At 44.8% G+C, this 21,186-nt stretch overlaps 1 protein-coding gene across 6 annotated transcripts in view; it reads right to left on the reverse strand.

The window, feature by feature from the left end:
• The window catches only part of TBC1D24 (TBC1 domain family member 24), a 34,214-nt gene extending 25,154 nt beyond the window's left edge, over positions 1–9,060 (reverse strand). For 3 of the 6 annotated variants that reach the window (XM_088063885.1, XM_088063887.1, XM_088063886.1), the window contains exons 1-2: positions 7,811–8,193; positions 7,043–7,137 (exon numbers count right to left, since the gene is read on the reverse strand). The gene's annotated coding sequence lies outside the window, so the exon portion shown is untranslated. Of the gene's footprint in view, positions 1–7,042; positions 7,138–7,810; positions 8,194–8,997 lie in introns of those variants that run through there. The other 3 variants (XM_014252710.2, XM_014252708.2, XM_005522781.3) reach the window with 2 other exon arrangements.
• Positions 9,061–21,186: the final 12,126 nt, after the last annotated feature.

A 21,186-nucleotide genomic window follows, 5' to 3' on the forward strand; every position in this document is an offset into this window, starting at 1 on the left:
TCTGCCAACAATGGTTGCAGCACAGGCAAAAGCTTTTTCAAGGTTAAATTTAAACTCTGAAGCAGGCAAGCAATAATTACAATTCAAATCTGAGCAAAGACTATAGTAACACACATGATTTTAACTGAGTGACTGAATTTCCAGGAAATATTTATCTTGCTATTCTAGCCACATTTTCTATTTAATTCCCTTACCTCTTCCCATTGTCTTTTGGACTGCTTTCAGAAGACTGCTGAAAGCTGTCTGAATCTGTATAAAATACACAGCGGTGAAGCCAAGCATAACAGGCAAACTCCCATACTGCCTATGAAGAAAAATTCTAAAAATTCTATGAATGCATCTAAAAACACATCAGCAAAAAAAGATTTGAATTATTACTTACTTTCAGTATGGGGAATATAAGGTTACAATTTTACTAAAGATAATATGTCTGAGGGTAACTTCAATAATTTTATTATTGAATAATTATTTTTTTATTAAAGGGGTTTGTTTGTTTTTTCTTTCCAAAATGCAGGAACTAGCAAACTGAATATCTGAACTACAACTAACTCAGAGGGCCATTATTTCTTTCAAATTGAGAGGACACAAAATACTTTACAGTAGTGAAATATTCAGAGTCTAAACTTATTAAAAATGAATTCCAATTTTGGTTAAAGCCTGAGATTACATAATTTGATATTGCTTTTAATAAACATAAGAGACTGACCTAAAAAACCCAAGCTGTAATTAATCAGGAGATCCTGGTACCCCATTCCATTTAGGTATTCTTGCAACTTTGTGTTTTGAAAGTGCCTACAGTTTAAAATATTATTAAGATACTTCATTTATATCTAGTGTAGCTACTCTATAAGAGGAACTACCAAAGTTTGAAAATTACATTTTTCATCTCATGCATGGGCAGCTACACCACCTTGGATTCAGCTCTTTGCTATGCACAGATTGTCAGTTAGACACTGACAATCAACATTTTGGCAGGCATTTTTATAAGGTTCTAACAGAAAACAAATATTCTGTTTTGCTGCCCTGCAAATCAAGAGTAATGTAGTCCTCCAGACCTGCAGCATATTGTTTGTGCTTATATTTCTGACCAGTGTTGTAGGCATGGAAAATATTCAAATTTACACTTATTCATAACCTTGTTAAACTAATCCATGCAGAAGGCACATGAAGAGATAATGAGAACTGCTTCCTCAAGACTGCTTGCCAGTAATCTTTTTCCCAGTAAGAGGAAATTAACCCCAAAAGTCTGAGGAGATTAATTGAGGAACACTCAAACACCTCTGAGATGTTTGCTTCCTAAAGGGAAGCCTGACAGAAGCACAAAGCAACACAGCAAGGCACCAGTAACTGCAGAACAAAAGACAACTGGCTGGCAGCTTTCCTCTCCTTTCCTTTCCTCTCCTCTGTATTTCAGTGCATCCTGCAGCTTTCCCAAGCCCGGACTTACAGCAACACACCTTGACATCTCTGCTACATGGATCTGGGAACAAGACTGGACACCACCGCTCCCCCTGCACCCAAATACCTCCTGATCAGAAGCACAGTTTGTCACAGCCTCGGTGACATCCTTTGTCACCCCTCCCTGGGGCAGATGTTTTTCAGAACTTGAATTAAACAGTCCATTTAGCATTGGAAAGCGACCAGCTCATCTTATGCAGAGAGTGTTTGGGAGTATGTGGCTGCACTGTGCAGTGATGATCCCTTCCAGCAGACTACACAGAGCTCGATAGATTGCTTTAACGTGGTTAAATGTAGTTCGATCTCTGTGATGTGCCCTGGGCACTCCCTATGCACAGGCTGGGTGCCACGATAAAATCCTGACAATGTTCTATTACAAGTTTAGCAATAGTGTGATAGCAGATTATTAGATGCTTCCTGCTGGGTTTTTTATATGCTTTTAGGACAAAGTCTAAAAACCTCTCAATTTTCCAAGTAATGGATAAAGACCTGCTAACAGAGCACTCTACAGGGAAAATACTTTTAGGCATTTAGATGATTTCCCTTGGGATATCACCACTGCATATGAACCAGAGTAACCTAGTTTGTCCTAGAATCCCATGTTTTCTTTCTTAGGAATATACTATCACCTTAAACAGTCTTTAAACTATCTGTAATTAATTTGTTGCGCACTTTATTACAGTCTAAAGTTCAGACACACATTCACACACAGTTCTTCAGTGCTGGGCAGGTAAGTTATAGTAGCTTATATTTAGGAAAATGTGTATGCCATAGAATCATGGAACCGTTTTGGTTAGAAGAGACTTTAAAGATCACCTCATGGCAGGCCCCCTACCATGAGCAAGGACACCTTTCACTATCCCAGGTTGCTCCAAGTCCCATCCAACCTGGCCTGGGACACTTCCAGGCATGGGGCAGCCACAGCCTCTCTGGGCACCCTGTGCCAGGGCCTCACCACCCTCTGAGTAAAGAATTTCTTCCTAATATCTAATTTAAATACATGTCATAGCTGCAGGTACTTCAATATAAAGAATCTCCTCCTTCCTATTTTTGGGTTGGGATGACAAGCACTTCTGATGTCCAGTCCCTGAGGACACTGTGAGCAGTAAGATACCAAAAAGGCACAAGGTAAACACATAGAACCAAACAAGATAAAAATCTGGGGAAAAACACAACACATTTTTGTTGAAAAAAATGTAAGAGGGAAAGAAAGGAAAATGGTTAATGGCTCGACAAAGGTTCAAAAAGGCTAAAGAGCAGAGCATTGTAAGAGGATACTGGAGGTAAATGTTATCAAAGCCATAGGTCAGCAGCTTTCCCTCCTACCTACATCATAACTCAAGGAACAAACAAAAACTCAAGGAATAAAAAAAATAAAGAGAGGGTAATTCCTACCTTTTTTCCATCCAGACCAAAAGAAAACTGCACTTAACCTGCAAAACTATCTTACATGATGCATTAAAAATGATCCTTTAAAAAAAATATATCTGTCAAAGTAGTGCAAAATATCAATATAATTTTCTGACTACATTGTCTGAGTTTTCCTTCTGGTCCTTCCAAACTATAAGGCTGAAAAAAATCCTTCATGTTGTGCTAATTATTCATCTTTCCTTTGCTGCAAAATTGGAAATAACTACAAACATGTCTCTCTTCCACAGCAAACTCTGACTCTGAACACACAACCTTTGGTCTTATTATTTTAGCTTTCCCATAACACCTCAGTTTGTATCTTTCTCTGTTTGAAAGTACTGTCAACTATGTAGAACCAAAGACAGTGTTGCCTGTGAGTGAAAAACTTGACATGGTATCAAATTCATACACAATAATCCAATCCCTTTTCCCTTTCTGTTGCACTGGATCCTGTCTGACATCTATCACCTTGAGACCCTTTTCCACTACATTCACTGGCAGAAGAACATATTTAAATATCTGTTGATAATATGTTCTCCTCTTAGTGTCTGCATTTGTTTCTGTCAAACACTGATTTATTAATTTTCCTCTTATCTAAGCCAGAAGGTGCAGGAACATGTACTTTACAGGTACATTCAGCTATGTGTTATTTCTTTTACATTTAGAGTTTCTTCAGGTCCAGAACAGCAGCTGACAGCATGAATGGAGACACAGGTAGATTTTTACAAGCAGAAGACGCAATCTGAGATACCAGGGAAGGGCATCCCTAGGAGAATGTTTGCCAAGAAGCCTTTCCCAGTCCATGATAATATATTGTATATATACAATATAACAAATATATATCTCATTTTTAAAAACTAATGCTCGGAATAATTTTCCCCACAATATTCATATTTATCAAAAATACACCCACACAGATGACTGCTGGACATTCTCTCTTGCAAAAGGTTCAAAATATGAATGATGTCATTTAAAGTCTGCCAAGGAAACCAGACAATGTCCCAATTCCCCACATCATCTTTAAAACAAAATAAAAAGACAATTTAATCAAAACAATTCAAGTGTCAGTGTGGATACTTATGCCAGTTTAATTCTTCTGTAAAATTAACTGATAAGAGATGTTTATAGTGATTTAAGACTCCCTCAGTGCAACACATGAACATACAAAGCCTTAATGGGCAGTGATGGAGAGCTTAAGGGGTAAACTGGGAAATGGGTGGACACAGCAGTTACCCTGGTGTAATGGAGCACACAAATTCTTAATCTTTGCTGAGCCCATGGAAATCACTGCACACACTCTTTGTCTCTGTACTAAGCAAATGGACATGTACATTTTATTCCTGCCTGCAGCTATCCCAACAACTTGTTTATTCCAGGGGAGATCAGTGCTCCCATAATTTCAGGCAGCAGCTAAAAACAGGGTAGGGAAATCTTACTATCTCAGACTATTTCATTATTGTCTACACTAAGTATAAGGGCACAACAATTTTCTCTTGGAAAGCAAAAGTCAATTTACAATAAGATGAGCATATAAAAATTAAAGTTGTCATTTTACTCAGAATTTTATTTTCTTCCAGCTCTGCAAAACTCTACAGATTTTGTTCCTTTCTTCTGATGTTGCTCAGGAGAAAACTTCAATAATCTGGTATGCCCTTTAATGGATTATACTTTCCTGAAATGAAGTATAGGTTACCCTACACAGGGGAGATATTCAGACACCAACTACTTTACAAGCAAAGGAGAACCTAAGCTCAGCCAACAGCTCCATTTCGGAGAACTGGAACAACACATTGATTTATTTTGGTACTTATTTCTGTCATCTTTCTAAACTTATGCTCTATTAAAAGAGTAGCAACAAACACTCCTGTGCAGCAGCAAAGGTAAAGAAACAGCACCTTGTAATGAAAAACTGGTGAGTGTGGAATCCCAAACTAGTCCTGCATTATTTTGATTGTGATTTCAAAAATCAAAGGGCACTTATAACAACAGATTGGTTGCCAAGTTTATAATCTTACTATTAGTGTATATTGCTAATCTTCTAATCTTACTGGGGAGAGAATTTTTGGAGACTGGCCCTGTCATAGAGTTCAGGATTGAGGGCACAAGATTTACTATTGAGGGTGCTCTGTACCCATGTGCTTGTTCTGAGCAAACTTGAAGGGATTTAACACACCTGACACTCCTACTCCTCTCCCCAGTGGCACTGCGCTGGATTCCAAGTCTCTCACCTGGAGGATACAGGCATTTTGAAATATAAACCAGGAGCAGGAATCCTGTTTCCACACAGGCCCATATTAGAAAACAAACATTTTCTTTATAGAATGAAGATACTACAAAACAAAAATATTAAAAAAAAAGAACCCCAGAACTCCTGTACCATTCAGACTGAAGTGCTTTCATTAACACCTTAGAACTTGTCATTGTATACACCTTCTTATAACTTACTCCCTTCTGTTGGGCCTGTTTGTGAGGGGAAAATGATCTTTAACAATTAGACTGTTTTTTAAACTGTGCACTGGGCAACACTGATATGCATCAGACACACCACTGACCTCCACACCTTTAAAAAAACAAAAAGGTACCTGCATGCACAGCTTCCAACCTTCATACCTGAAACTGTGCTATAGAAAACAAGGTGACAAATATCCTCACCAAAGAGAAGAACATTTATTAGAACAGTTGATTTCCTGAGAGTTGGTATTTGGTCTTTGTCCTATTAGGTAGAAAAATTCAAACTAATATGAACATTATTTTTCTTTTCAAAAGGTTGATAGTGTAGCAGATTTGGCAATAACACACTACAAGTTTTCTGAAACATAGTCACTACACTTGTACTTGTGTACAAGTTATTTCTCCTTTAAGTTGTTTTCCCCATAAAAACATAACAAAATAATGAAGTGTTGGATTTTGGCAGCTACACCAAAGTTACACTTATTTGACAACATAGTCAGGAGAGGGAGAAAGGTTCTACACTGACAGAGAGCGAGTTTAGATTAGATATTGGGAAGAAAGTATTTTCTATGAGGGTGGTGAGGCCCTGGCACAGGTTACCCAGAGAAACTGTGTCTGCCCCTTCCTGGATCCCTGGAAGAGTCCAAGGCCAGGCTGTACAGAGCTTGGAGCAAGCTGAGATAGTGAAAGCTGTCCCTGCCCAAGGCAGGGGGTAGAATGAGATAAGCCTTAAGGGCCCTTCCAACTCAAACCACTCCATGGTTCTGTGCTGATGTAGCTGCCTACACCCCAAGCATCATTCAGCACGCTCCTTAACACAGACGTTGGCAGTCTCCTAGATTTCTCCTGAGTCTCTTTCCCAAGACAGTGGGAATCAACAGCTCACGGTCTTTTGTAACATGTCTGAAAGTTCAGACAATTGTTCTCTAACTGCAGAAGTTTAAGCAGGACAAGAACAAATGAGTTATGTTAAAACCTAAGAGTGTGAACACTACAGATATGAGAACTTCCATATATTAATGTCAGAGATTTTAAAACATTTGAGTCCAGAACTGGACATCACCAGCACATATTCCCACCAACACATGTGGACTCCAAGCCAGTCAATCATTTACTATAGTGCAACAAGGTCTATTTTTGTATCAGGTCTGTTCAAGTACTAAAGTAGGACATAGCTCAAAGACACCAATTCTGTAACAAAACCCACTGCACCTGCCAACACATCCCATGCAATTGTGTCAGACTATTGCAAATAAACCTGAAAATAAAGGCATCCCCAAATGAATGAGAGAAATTGTAATTCTTTAGTCCCAATTCAAGGCTGCACAGACAGAGAATAAAAGGAGCTATTTTTCTTTCCAACCATTAACATGGTTTATCAATTTTGAGTGGTAACACACTTATCTGTGTCTGAGCATGCAGCGACACGGCCCAACAGCAGCAGTTCCAGCTGTCTCTCCAAACTAACAGGGAGGGCAGGGAGAATTCTCCAGAGCCAGAAGAACAGCAAGGACCTAACTTATGGCATGTTACCAATAACATGCTTGTCACTGACTGTATGTGGCTTCAGCACTAAAGCAAAGGCACTTATGACCTAAACAAATGCCAGACAATGCATACAATACAATAATAATGCCTAAACAATCCATTATCAGATTGCAATAACCTTGGTATTGGAGATGGTGAGACACCCATGCAGTGTGGACTGGTTTGCTTTGCTTACCTTAAATAGACAGACAGTTATTTTAGTACAGGGATAGCTTCTTTTCTGATTTTTCTCTACAGTCCAAATAACAGGGGCATCAGAGGATGGAGGCCCTTAAAGATTTCAGATTAATAGAACAAATAAGCAAATACAACCAAGGAGAAAAAACAAAGGTCACAATAAAAGGAGCAAAAGGAAGTGGGAAGAGCAGAGGTACTTAAATAAGTGACAGTCTACAAACAGCCTGCTAGAAACATTTACTTGGTAGCACTTAATAAATAACAGCAAAAAACTCAAAAAACCCCAAACAAAGAAATCAACCCTCCAGAAACAAAGAACAAAACAAAAACCCAACAAACCCCCCGAAAAAAAAAACCCAACAAACAAAACAAGAACAAAAACCCCCAAACAAAAACAAAATAAATAAACAAACAAAATCAAAAACAAACAAAATCAAAATAAACAAACAAAATCAAAATAAACAAAACAAAATAAACAAACAAAATCAAAATAAACAAAACAAAATAAAAACAAAATAAACAAAACAAAATAAACAAACACAACACCCCCCCCCAAAACACCAAAAACCAGGGAGAAAGCTGTTTTCCTTTGAGTTAAAATTTCTGGCAGCAGGAACACCTGCAAACTTTCAAATATTAATGACAGAAAAGACATTCAGTACAAGGATTCCCAACAGCTAATTATTGTGCAATACTATCCACAGCTGTTTTGAAAATTACAAAGGATATAAGTATCATGTATTGCTTGGAAGGAACAAAGAGTTACCATAAAATGTTGCTGGAATCCTTGGACTCGAGTTATCATTCCTGTTTCTGAGTAACTATCTTGGAGAAGTATTTTGCAATAGTCTAACAGATAGTGATTAGAGAAAGAAGGAAATTCCAACAGGGAATTCCCTGTTCTGGTAATACAGTGCCCTAGATATGGTCCATGTTATTTCTGTGCTCTGGGTACTCCTTGATGCTCTGAAAATCCATCTGGGATTTCCTCTAAGTCAGAAAAGCTTTCAGATGCTCCAGCTTCTTGAAGGAATTGGACATAAAAACACAAGGATTCAGATGATACAGTTCAAAGGAGAAGGTCACGCTTTTCTCCCATCACAATTACACAGCACCTGAGAGATGTCATCCCTGCTGCTGCCCTGGGACCAGAATCAGCTGAGCATGCTGCATCCACCCAGCTACTGCTCGTTTGTTCACAGGCCTGGAGGCTGGGGAGCATTTTGGCAGGTTCTAGCCAGCACTCTAAATTTGCTGTTTGGTGGCTAACAGCGTGCCAGCCCCAATATTCCAGCAACAATTTTCACTGAAGGATGGGCTGGAAAGACTAACATGAAAACAAACAATAAAATTCTACTTTCATTATAGAAATCTTAAAAACATTGAAGGCAGAGGCTACAGAGCATTAGTGCTGGGTTTAGAGAGCTCTCCCTGTGAGGATCCACTGCCCCGCTGCGGGGGTGGATTGGCAGAATAGATGTAAACTGCGTGTTGGGGTGGGCGTCACCAGCGGTCAGAGGATCCTGAGGCACTGACTGACACCTGAGGCTCGCATATGCCATTTAAACACCTTTCAGCCTCTCCACAAACCGAACCAGCTCCCAGGCGCAGCCCAGAGCCCCCATGGCCAGCTCGCCGCAGGGACTAGCGCCCGCTCTCCGGTCACCGACACCCCCGAAGGTTCAGCCCTGGGTTCTGGAGCCCACGGCCAGACACAGCGGCTGGGGCCGTGCCCGAGCCTCCCCCGCAGCTGCTGCCCGGTCTCACACGAGCACGGCCAGCAACCCGCGACCCGGCCACGGTGGCCCGATGAAGGCCGGTCTCGGAGCCGGCCCCCTCCGTGTCCCTCCCGGCCGCTCGCCGGAGGGTGCCGCCGCGATTCCACCTCCCGACACCGAATTCCACCCCCCTCGGCCGGCTCCCAGAGCCGCGCTCGCCCTCATCGCCCCTCACCGCTCTCCGACGCTCCGGGCGGCGTCCGGCGGGACCGGGGGCGCGAGCGGGCCCGCGCCTGCGCAGACGGCGCGGCAGCGGTGGGACGGGCGCGCGCACGCGGTCCCGCTGGGCCGGGCGGGCACGCGCGGAGCGTCCCCGGCCCTGGGACCGAGCGGGGCTGTGGTGGGGGCCGCGGATTGTGAGGGGTGGCAGGGGCTGTAAGGGGCCATGGAGGGGTTGTGAGGGGCTGTGAGAGCTGATGGAGGGGTGGTGAAGGTGGCTATGAGGGCTGTTGGGAGCTTTGGAGGAACAGGAGGCTGTGAGGGGTGACAATGAGGGAGGTGCAGGTCCAAGTTGAGGGAGTGTGAGAGGTGATGAAGACTGAGAGGGGTGATAGGGACTGTGAGGGTGACAGTGAGGGCCAGTGTGGGGCAGACAGGGTGGCTGGGGCAGTGTTATGATAAGAGGATAGAAATTTGGTGGAAAAGAAACCCCTCGTGACCCAGCTGGTCATAAGAGATCAGAGAGGGTGAGGGTAGCTGGGTTTAATCTCTGATTAGAACCAGTTTGGCATTATAAGTGGTTGTGTTCAATAGGAACGTCCATGAGCACAGGTTCTCAAACAGGAAGGGCATGTTCAACACTGAGTCTGGTAATGTTAAATAGAACTTTCACCATCACAGATTCATGAATAGTGTGGTTTATTGAAGCAGCAGAAATGCAAGGGGGAATGGAAAGGGAGGGTAACTGTAAGGTAATATGTTTTGAATACATTTTTAGAATAAATTCTTTACTCAGAGGATGGGGAGGCCCTGGCACAGATTTCCCAGAGAAGCTGTGGCTGCCCCATGCCTGGAAGTGTCCAAGACCAGGTTGGATGGAGCTTGGAGTAAGCTGGATTAGTGGAAGGTGTCCCTGGCCATGGCAGGGGGTGGAACTGAACGAGCTCTAAAATCCCTTCCAACCCAGAACCGTTCTGAGATTCCAGGATTCTATGAAATACAGATTTGGAATTGCCCTAGATGGATGTACTAGCTGTGATAGTGTTCTAACAGTATCGATAATATAGTGTTAGCCCAGGTAATAATCATCATCATCATCTTATGAAGCTTACAATGAATGCATGGGAGGAAGGAGAGGAGAGTAGTAGCCCATCAGCTGTGCAAGGTCCTTTTGGGTATTCCTCCTAACTAGGTGAAATTTGTACCCTCCTTATATACAGCCCGATCTTATCGTCCTGCTCCTTCTTCACATAGACCATGATCTAAGCAGAGATCCGCATAGTACAGTAATGTATGTGGGACTAATGTACTTAATTAAGGCAATTAGCATTTGCAGGGTTGTTCATTTTAATATCTAAATCACTTTTAATCAGGAAAAAGTTGTCTGTGGTTTTTTGGGGTTTTTTTGTTTTGTTTTGTTATGGCATCCTTCTACGTCCTGGTCATACAACTTTGTTCTCATTTGCTTCATTCTTCAGAGCCAGAGCAGGATCATCACATCTCCACAGGACCTGTTCCTTCAGGGCCTTTCCTGATGTCAGCTATGCAGCTTGCCATCCACAGAGGGTACACAGCATAGACTATAGATATTAAGCATTAACCCTTGCTAGGCTCCTTGGTCATCATCCCAAAGACAGCAGTCCTGCGTGAGGAGAACTCGGGTTGTGCTTCTGCCCTAGGGCCTGGGAAAAGCTCAGTGCATATACTAGTAACAATTGTTGCTTTAGGAAAGCTTTAAAATCTGAGTACTTTTGTGCTCAGTAACAATGTGTCTGTTTTTTTTTTTTTTTGCAAAGCCTACAATGGCCAGGACAGAAATTGCTTCATTTTAAAGATGAAGGATTTCTATAGTGTTTATTTGACTTGGCTTGGCAGCAGTGTTCTGTTTATGACTGGATAAATAAGTGCCACATTAAAGATTATTAACTAGCAATGCTTCAGTGGCCAATAAAGCCGTAATCTTTTATATGGTGTTGTATATGTACACAACTTGGTACAGCTGGGTCTTGCCAAAGAGATAACAAATCCCTTACCTAGAAGGTATACAATCTAAAGGAAACCACAAAGGACCACAAGGAAAGTACAAAACATGATAATAAAACATAAAATACACAGAGGACTTAGAGACATTTGCAGCTGTATTTTAAATAGGGTCTTAAGAGGGTGTTTTGTATTTGCCTTAAAACTACTGAGCAGTGGTTTTAGGCAAGATAAAATCCCAGGGTGGTTTGGGTTGGAAGGGACCTTAAAGCCCATTCAGTCCCACCCCACGCTGTGGGGAGGGACCCCTTCCATTAGATCAGATTGCTCCAAGCCCCTGCTCTTGAACAGTTCCAGGGATGGCGCAGCCACAGCCTCTCTGGGCAACCTGTGCCAGGGCCTCAGCACCCTCAGTGTATAAACTTTTTCCCAATACCTTGTCTAAATCTCCCCTCTTTCAGTTTAAAACCATCCCCCCTTTTACTGTCGCTACAGGCCCTACTGAAAAGCCTGTGCTCACCTTTCTTACAGACCCCTGTTAAGTCCTGCAGACAGACACAACAGTCACTGTGCTGTGACAAATGGTTAGTGGGGTCTCAGGCAGTGCTGTGTCCCTGCCTCTGGCATTGGCCAGGCAGGGCAATCCCACTGCTCCAAAGCACGCCTAAACTCTAATCTGGGGGGAAGCAGTAAGCAGTCCTTGTAATATGCTTTCTTTAAGGTTTCCTTGTGACTGGCTAATACTACTGTGGACAGCAGTGAACTCATGTCATGGAGCATGAGAACCATTTCCAGAAGTTGTGATGACAAATCACTTGTTTATCCAAATATAAATTGGAAATATAATACATTATTTTATATTCACTTGTGTTTGATTCTGCAGGGTCATAGAGGGCACTTCCACACATGTAAAGCATTATGTTCTTTAAGCTAAATGAAGCTGAGCTAGCAAGGAAAGCAGGTTTAAAAGAGGATGAAAGTAGATGGAAAGGTGTGAGGACAGAAATAAGTGTGGGCAGCATTTGCTAAGATGATGAAAAGCTTTCATCTGTCTTCAGCATTTATAGATCCTTTCACTGTAGTATGTGAGACCCGTGTATTTTGCATACTTGGGCTCATGGTGTCCCTCTGAGGCAAAGCAGTGCTGTTATTCTCATGTCCCTCACAGGAAACTGCAGCAGACACAGTGTGTTCACATGGGGAAGAAAAAGCTGTGATTGACAGGCTTTGGAAAAGCAAGAGCAGGCGCGGGGAGAGGGACCAGACTCGCAGAGTTTCTCTGCTTAAATGTGGCCCATGATTGGAGCTGAACATACTGTTTAGCCAGACAGTTGTTCTCAGTGATCCAAAAGTAGGAATAATTGAAGGCTCTCTCCAAACTTCTGTCCTGATGCTCAGTGGCCCCTTATTGAGGGATATTTTAGGAGTATAATGGTGACTAAAGCCTCTGCATGCCTGATTGTTTTACCTAATTACAGTGCTCTGTGGAATAGCCCTAGAGGGATAGAATTCAAGGAGGCAGAGCTAAGATAAAGGGCACAGAGATAAGATCAGTGTGGGGAAATCTTTCAGGAGAGGGGCCTGTGTGAATGCAGGATAAAAGGAGACAACAGTGTGTGTACTTGGTGGTGAAAATGGCAGATGACGGGCAGAGTGGATGCTCTGTGCTGTAAAGCTTTGGAGCCTGCATGGCTATATGAGTAATCTCCACCAAGATGCGTTCAGGCTGTTGGATTGCCTGTGACTTCGAGAGAGAAGGTGAAGACCTTGCTTAAGTATCTGGCTGATGGCTGGTGGAAAACATGTTTGAATGCATCTATTCCCCTTCCTGGAGGAAGATGTTCATTACTGGTGCTATACAGAATCCAAGGAATGCCAAGGCTCTAAATCCTAAACTCTGCAGTGGTTCAAATAAAGAGCAGGACCTGGTAAGCTTTCAGGCATGGTGGGCAGTGAGTCTACAGAGGCTTTCTAGGGATGAAAGAAGGATCTTTGTTTATATCTAACTAGGTGTTGGGGGTTGGGCGTCCTTCCTTTTGTTCCATCTCACCTATGGAATTTTTTGCCCATTAGTTGCAGGGAAACCTGATTGCTGGTACTTGTTAAGCGCTTGGAAAACACAGAGAGTTTGGCTGGGCCTGGGGAGGGCAGGGGCAGCTGGGTGCTGGCTGTCTTCTTGAGCTAGAGATCGAGACACTCTCAGAGCTGTTGTGGCTTGGAGAAGGGAATTCGCCATCATCCAGATGGAGCTGCTACTTCTCCTTCTTTCTTCTGCGTTGGTGGCCTCACACCCCCTGTCCTGCCGGGTCATGGCAGTGCCAGGCACCGCCATGGAGCTGCTGATCCACCTCAGCCACCGGCCCAGGATCTCAGCTCATCCCTGCTGTTCCAGCTGAGTGTTCCTCAGAGCCCTGCAGGAGCACCGGCACTGACTGCCCGAGGGGTTTGTGAAGCAAAGCCTCTCCTCCATCCCTTCCCGTCTCAGCCAGCCGAGAAAGCTGTCACGGGGTCCCCGGTTCTGTTTTGTTGTTAACGCTGTAGTTATTGTTGTCTGTTTGCCTTGTTATACATACTAATAAAGAACTGTTATTCCTATCCCCATATCTCTTCCTGAGAGTCCCTTAGTTTCAAAATTATAATAATTCGGAGGGAGGAAGTCTACATTTTCATTCCAAGAAAGGCTTCTGCCCTCCCTACCAGACACCTGTTTTCCAAACTAAGACAGCAGTTCTCAGAGTTTTGAAACACTTTCATGTAGCATGAAATAAAGTAGTTCCACAAGTGCAGTGTTGGGTGAAGCCTGTGACATTTGTGCCTTGATGGTGGCTTCTCTCTTTGTTCTCTGAAGAACAAGTGAGCTCATAATGAACCTTTCCTTTGTGTGGGAATGCTATTATCCCTGAATATACATTTTCCAGAACCTACAGGAACAGAAATTTCTCTTGTGTGTACATTTGTATATCTCACATTTTCTTGTGAAACTGGGCTGGAGTTATGGACTAGGCACTGGATGTAATGGAGGCTTTTTGACAGGGGCAGTGGAGGGACTGGAAAGCTGGATTGGGAAAACACATGCAAGCAAGAAAAGAAAAGCAAGTGAGGAATGGCTAAGTGGATGGAATGATCCATTACATGAGGCCTATCCTCGTGTGTCCATCGGCCTTGGAGGGGAGATTTGCATTGGTAAAGTGGGAAGAAGAGCAGCTGGAGGATCATCAGAGAATGCCAGGAAGCACAGAAGGGTCTTAGGCTAAACCTAAGCTGGGCTAGTAAAACAGTGGCTTTGCTGGTCCCACAGCAATGGGATTTGCCCTGGGCTGCTTGCATGGAAAGCTGATAAGCCTCGGCCAAGTCTGACCTCCTGTGGGTAAAACTGGGAATTACTAGGGGACAATTAAGCAAATTTTTTCCTATCACGTGCCAGCATCGTAATGAGAGGTTTGCTCAGTGCTGCTCAGAAGAATCGCTTCTCTTCCACTTGCAGCAGCCAGACATGGTTCTGTTCTAGATGAGCTGCTGATGCTACTTCTGGCAATGAGGGTGAGGCTGACGGTCCCAAAACTGGGAGAGTGCTGGTGGATGTTTTAATGATGCAAAAGGAATGCAGTCATGAAGGCAGCCAAGCATTTCCCTGTGACTGCAAGAAGTACTCTTTGGACACTGTGTTTTCCTTTTGGTTGGATGGGTTGCAACCAGCTTTTCCTGTTTCTTTGTCACTTCCCTTGCCCCAGCTATGGCAGCTCCTGACTTTTAGGGGTAAGCAGTCACATTGCACCATGAAGATGAAAGGTTGTCTTCTGGTACTGGGTATTCTTTCTGGTGCTCTTGGTGTGGAGAGGTGATTTGTGAGAAGGGAATTAGCAGTTTCCCTTTAGGATGACTTTGGTCCCCCTCCTCCATGAGGAGACTGTAGTGGTGTGTGGTACATTCCCAGAAGATCGCACCAGGTATTCCAGAGGGTGATGTTGCTAGTTAGGATCCAGCTTTGGCTACAGGTCCTTCTGTGGTATTCCATACCTGATACAGTCCAGTCCACAGAGATTCCTCTGGCTATTTGGCATCTTTGGGGCACTCTTACCAATTCCTGACTCTGGAGGAGGAGAGTTCCTTGCAGAAAGATCTTGCAGACAATTTGCCTCCCCCTATGGAGTGCCTGCCTGATGACCTGTGGGCTCTTAGGGAATGACTCATAATCCAAGGGCTTTTCCTAGGAAGCTGATTCTGAAGGAGTTTGGTTTATTCCAAGTGCAGGTGTATCCTTTAAGCTCCAGGGACTGTTGGTCAGTCATATGCTATAGACATGGATATATAACTAAATGTTGCTTAATTTATGTCCTACACTGTCTTTGATGTTGGCTTGATCCCTTTTTCCCCCTGCACTCTACTGCACCAGCTCAAACACAGTACTGCCTTTGCTCAGCAGGCTCATTGGTTTCATCAGGCAAAGCAGGAACAGTTTTTTTGAGAATTGAGGTCCCTCATGGTATTATGTCTCTGTCTAGGCTGCTTGCTCTGGGTCTTCAGGGTCTCTAGTGCATTTACCTCATAGTGTGATTGAGTGGGAGCAGTGAGGGACCTGTAGAGTTCACAGCAAAGGTGGCTAGACAAGTAAGTTCAAAATCATGCTGTGATCCCAGGGATCTGTTTCTTAGAGACCTGAGAATAGGTCTCTAAAAATGAACCTGAACCTTCCTGGGTGAAGGAAAAGAGGGCATGGTGCCCCGACAGCCTTTGTCTGGAGAGGGACCCTGTCTGTCCCAGCCAAACAGCTGCACAGGGCAGGCTCAGCTTTACACCAAAATCCATAGCACTGGGTGCTCTTAGGCCTGCCTGTATTCTCCTCTAAGGCAAAGCATGACCTGCAATTGGTGTTTTGAGAAGGTGTGAAATGGAGCTGGAGCAAAAGCAGGCTCAGTGGTGCTCTGGCCCAGGCCTGGTCCTTGCAGCCTTCGCACCTGTGCCAGAGCATGAATTGCTGCTCTGTGCTAGTGCCCCTCACCCCTTTGCACATTCTGTTTTCTTTAGTGTGTGCTCTTTGGTTAAGGACCCTTCTCACTTCCAGCTGAACAAACACTTTCCATCGCGTGTAAAATCCAGCTTGGTGCTAATAGGCGTCTCCCACCACCTTCCTCCCTCCCTTTTACCACCTTTTCTGCAGTTGGCAGGACAAAAAAGTGTCGCTATTACCGGACTTATTATCAGCACGGGACTGTAATTTATGACATATGCTTGGTAAAGTGCCATGCTGAAAACATTTATGGCCCTCTTCGAGTCTTGTGGGGTGGTGGAGAGAGCAATGGCTGTGGAGGGGAAGCTGGTTATTCCACCCTTGTAAAATACAGCACAGTCCAAAGGCTTCCTCTAACTTCTGACAGCAGCACTGTGGGCAGTAGGCTCAGTGCCCTGCTCTGCTGATGTCAGGGTGGGTTAAGACACCAATGCCCAGAAAAGATGCAAGGTTTTTCAGTCCTTAGGAAATACACAGTTTCTCCCTTTGGAAATTTACTAAATTCCCTATCTTTATTGCTTTTAGTCCTGTAAAATCTTACCCCTCAGGCAGGATCTCAAAACCTGCCTTCCTCGTGTTCCTCATACAGGTGTCACCTCCTCTTTCCTCCCCCTGGTTCAAGTCCCTGTTCTCTCATGTCTGCAGCAGCTGCCCCATGTGCAGCAGGTCAAGCACAGGAGCTGTGAAAGGCAGGCATTACAGCAGGACAGCTGCCCTCCAGCAACCAGGTTCACGCTCTGTCTGAAACAACCTGATTGTTTAGTTCTCTGTGTCTGGATTTGACCTGAAAATGTGATGTGGAGAGAAGGGGGCAAATGAATTGTCATTGCTGTAGGTGGGCTAGATTTGAATAGCAATCTAAGGGGCAAGGGAAAGTCCTGGCAGCTGTGACTTTTTCAGTGATTGAAGAGACATTTGTGAGAAATGGGATGAGCGGTATGGAAATTTGCCATGGGAAAGAGTTTTTTACACTGGGCTATTTGCTGATTACTGAAAAGTTAATGTTGACCATTGAGCTCCTCTCAGGATAACACTGTCGTTCATCTTTCAGAGGTATTTGGAGCTTGGCTGTCTGCCCTGTCCACTTGTTGTGATTCAAAGGATGGGAGCAGAGGTCATTCAAACCGTTTCCCAGCTTCAGAAGCACACTTTCCCTGAAGCTGCTCAGTTAGAAGGATTATTTGCTTGGCCTGCAGTGAGGCAGTCTCCCTGTACACTGTGGGGAAGGATCACATGGCACTTTGTCCTCTTTCTTTGGTTCAGGCTTTGACAGCTGCTCGGTGAGAAACAGGTCTCTGCAGCTTTGTGCTACAGCAGTGCCATGTGTGCATCCATGTGCTAGAGCTATTCTCTCTGGGTTTGAGTCCTGGATGCTCTCTGCTACTTTCTGTCTGAAGGTTTTCAAGATAAAGCTTTGGGAGCTGGATGACATAAGGAGATGTGTGAAGCCCACAATACCAAGCTAATGCTGCTTCCAGAGTCATCATCTCTAGCTGCTGTTATTTCTGGACATGCCCAAAGGGTCTCAAGGCTGAGGGTTTGGTCTGGGAGAATGCCTTGAGCTGGAGTTACTTAATTCCTGCTGTGGTTGCACAGAATGTGTGTTTTGGATGGCATTTATTTCCCCAAACAGCAGCTATGTAGAAGTTTGCCATCTGGTGTAATTTTGTCCTCTGTGCTCCATCTGTCCTGTGCAGTGGGGAGAGACAGAAGCCTCCCGTGACTGAATCAGCTCATTTTGTCTTAAGCATTATTGGGTGGAGCAGGTCGCTCTGGAGCTGATTCTGCTTCTTCTCACTGGAGCTCAGATGTCTAGGTGCCAAACTGGGTGCTAAAATCAGAGATGAAAACCCCTCCCTTCACTTTTTGTTGTGAGGGAGAGCTGGTGGGAAGCTCACATCATCTGTGGGGTCTGAGCCACCTTTAAGCCTTGTTCTGTTGACTGAGTTCCAGACACCCCATGCCCAGGTCAAATATGGACCTGGATTCCAGAAAGAGTCCCACTTTCTCAGATGGTGAGAAGCAGATGTGTGGTGCTGGATCCTGCTGAAAACAGGGAAGAACCACAATCTTGAAAGGTTTCCCATTGTCCTGCAAGGTGAAAGCAGTTTAGCTGACAATAAAGCCTCTGCTGGGTGTGAGATTATTCAATGGGAAAAGGAGGGGGGAAATGGCAAAAAATGGCAACCCGTCTTAAGAGAGTTCCCTGTATGTGCACCTGATAAAAATCATAACATGATCAGCTTTCTTCTCTGCTTTCTTGTCTTTTGGCATATGTAACCAAGCTCTGGCAGGCAGGGCAAATTTCCTTCTCCCTGGGGTGATTAAAAAAGACCATTTCCCCATTTAAAAAGTGAGAGGGAGGTGGGGATGGAAAGGGGAGCTGAGCCAGGCAGCAGGCAAGCCCTGCCCACACTGCTGCACAAGTTAGCACAGCCATGGCTCTCCCACCCCCACCACTCTTCATAGCATTAGGCACGTGGGATTGAGGGGGGCTGGATGGGTATGAAAGCAAATACACATCTGGAAGTTCCTCCAGTTAATTGGGCAATTATTCATACCACTCTTGCTGGAAGCAGCCTGCTACTGCTGAGCCAAAACCAACAACAACAGACTGTGGCTGTACTCCATCCCTGCTTGGAGTGGGGAGGCTTGTGTGGCAAGGTGGGGCTGCACAGGGTGAGTTAAGCAGTGAGGGCATGGACCCACTGCTCCTGGGCTGCTCTGCTTGGCTGCAGAGGTGTGTGGGGAAGCCCTGGAGACCCTGGATGTGACGAGATGCTTGGGAAGCACTTTCTTCACAGTGCATGTGGGCCCCAGGTGGGGAGGGGGAAGCTGCTGCTCTGGAGCAGCATGAGAACCCAAGTCAACCTGTGCTGGGTTTTACTGGGAGCTTGGCAGGCTGCGGTGTTGGTGAAGGTAGTCCAGGCCCAGCTGTGCTATGTAGCACTTAACTCCTCATAAATAGTGGATTCACTGCCATTTCTGCTCAGCTCCCACCTGAGCGAGGCTCTGGCAGCTCATGTTCACCTTTTTCATCCCTCCTCCTTCACCTTCCTCACATCCCTGGTTCCTTCTTAGTCTGCCAGCAATGTCACTGCATGTCCCCATTCCCTGCCAGTTTTCTGGTACAGGTGCTGTGCAGGTGAAGTTCTAAGGGAATGCAGAGCTAGATGGCCTTGTCTTTGGCAGTTCATTTCCCAGGATTTGTCTGTGAGATGGGAGCTGGGAGTGACCACCTCAGTCTGAGTGGCTTTCCCTATGACAGAGTTGACAGACCTCAGCAGATCTTCAGGGAGATGATGCTCAGGAGTACCCTGGACACCATCACTCTTGAAGAGTTGTCTTTCCTCCTTCTCATCTCTATATCTGGTGGGATATAGGATTGCTCCTGAGGCTGAATTCTCTGGGATTGCATATCAGTGTGGCAGACCACATCTTGAAAGCGTTTCCCTGGAACCGTGGCTGACTTCTCTTTGAGTGCTTTGCCATTCCCTCCTTGTTGCTGAAGCTCACAGGAAGCCTTCTCCTTCCAGCAGAATCTCTTGATTGATAAAAACAATCTCCTCTCAAGCTGTGCCTGCGACACAAGCTGGGGGTGCTGTATTTGGCCCATCTGCTTCCCACTTTGCCTGAGAGCACATCTCTGGCACTGGGAGTCATTGTGGCAGCCTCAGAAGTGCATTCTGTGCTTGGCTCCACCAGCATAATTGGAGCCAGCTCCAGCCAAGCCCAGCTGGGATGTGAAAGGAGAAGAATTCCCGTGGTTCCCTCTTTCCTTGTCTTTTTCCCTTTGCCATGAGATGGGTCTTCTCTAAAGAAATTTATTGCCATTAACTCAAGATCTTCCTTAGGATAACGGAAATCAGGCAGACAGTTTGGCTCCAGGACAAACATACAAACGTAGGCAAGGCTGGAGTGGGTCATGCCATGGAGCTGTTGATTACAGGATCTTCTCCACAGCATCACTGGAGTGAGTGGTGTAGGAAAGGGCTGGAAACAATGCATGCATAGCATGTGTTCTCTTGCCTCTTCTCTGACGGTCCGTGGATGTGGTGAAAGGTTTATCTAGTGGGTGGTCAACAAATATTTTGTATCTTTCTTTGTCCATTTTTGAAGTGTCTTAGATGGTGCTAAGTCAGAAAGGCTTGGGGACGTGAAGTTCTCTGCATGAGTTTTAGTAGCGGTCTCAAAAGTACTGTGAGGACATCTCAGCATCAAAAAACACTGTAGAGAGGGGAGCATGATTCCCAGTTTTACAGGAGGGAGTGAAGAATTTAAATTACTTATCTGAAATTACAGTGAGAATACTTAACAGAGTGTGGTGTTGAAACCAGATTCTCAGACTCCTGTGACTGCTCAGCTTTCCTCTTTGATAATCACCCACACAGAGATCTAAGTTAGGATTGGAACTTACCCTCGAGCTAATGCAGAAATAAACATAACTGAAGGGAAAGCCTTCCTTACTGTCCAGCTGGATAACTGTACTGTAGAAGGAGGACATCGCCAGGTGGAAAGGCCGACCAACAAAACCTGCTTTGTCAAGGATTAGGAAATGGAAACATTGCTGAGGGTCCAGCTGTGGAAATATGATCCTGAAGGTGCTCTGAAAATCAAGATTTGTTGTGGAAAACAGTTTCAGGGAACAGGAGAGAGTTTGGGACTGGATCTGCTGTTCAGCCAGAAGGGAGAGGGTAGAGCTGCCAGCCATGTGGAAGACATGGGAAAGGTAGGAGGGTATGTGGAGCTGGGCACTGAAATGGAACAGCCAGGATACAAGCACCAAGGGACAGCTCTTGCTCTTACTGAAGGGAATGGACCAACTCCCATTGACGTCAATGAGGGCTGAACTGGGACCCTTGCGAGAAATATATTGAACACAGACAAATCCAGCAAAGTCAAAACAGATGATGCAGGCTGCTTAATACAGTCACACGGAGCTGATTGCGAAACCTCCTAACGAGGCAGTTCTGTCAAGCAGCCATCCAAGCCCAGTAGGCTCCAGCCTAGGAGTGGAACATGGGAGGCTGTTGTCCTGGAGAAGGCAAACCCAAGATGGAAAGCTGAAATAGCATGGGATGTGTCCTCACTGTGCTTCAGCATAACCCCACTCACCACCTTGTTTGTGTGACCTTCTTAGCTATCTTTCTACATTATGGGTGCTTTTTCTTGAGCTTCCCCTGTCCCACCGATGGAGCTGTTCTGAAGCTGGAGGTG

This window comes from Pseudopodoces humilis, chromosome 18 (assembly GCF_049639895.1).
Source record: "Pseudopodoces humilis isolate 2021_Gansu_Grassland_sample_001 chromosome 18, ASM4963989v1, whole genome shotgun sequence".
Lineage (NCBI taxonomy): Eukaryota > Metazoa > Chordata > Aves > Passeriformes > Paridae > Pseudopodoces > Pseudopodoces humilis.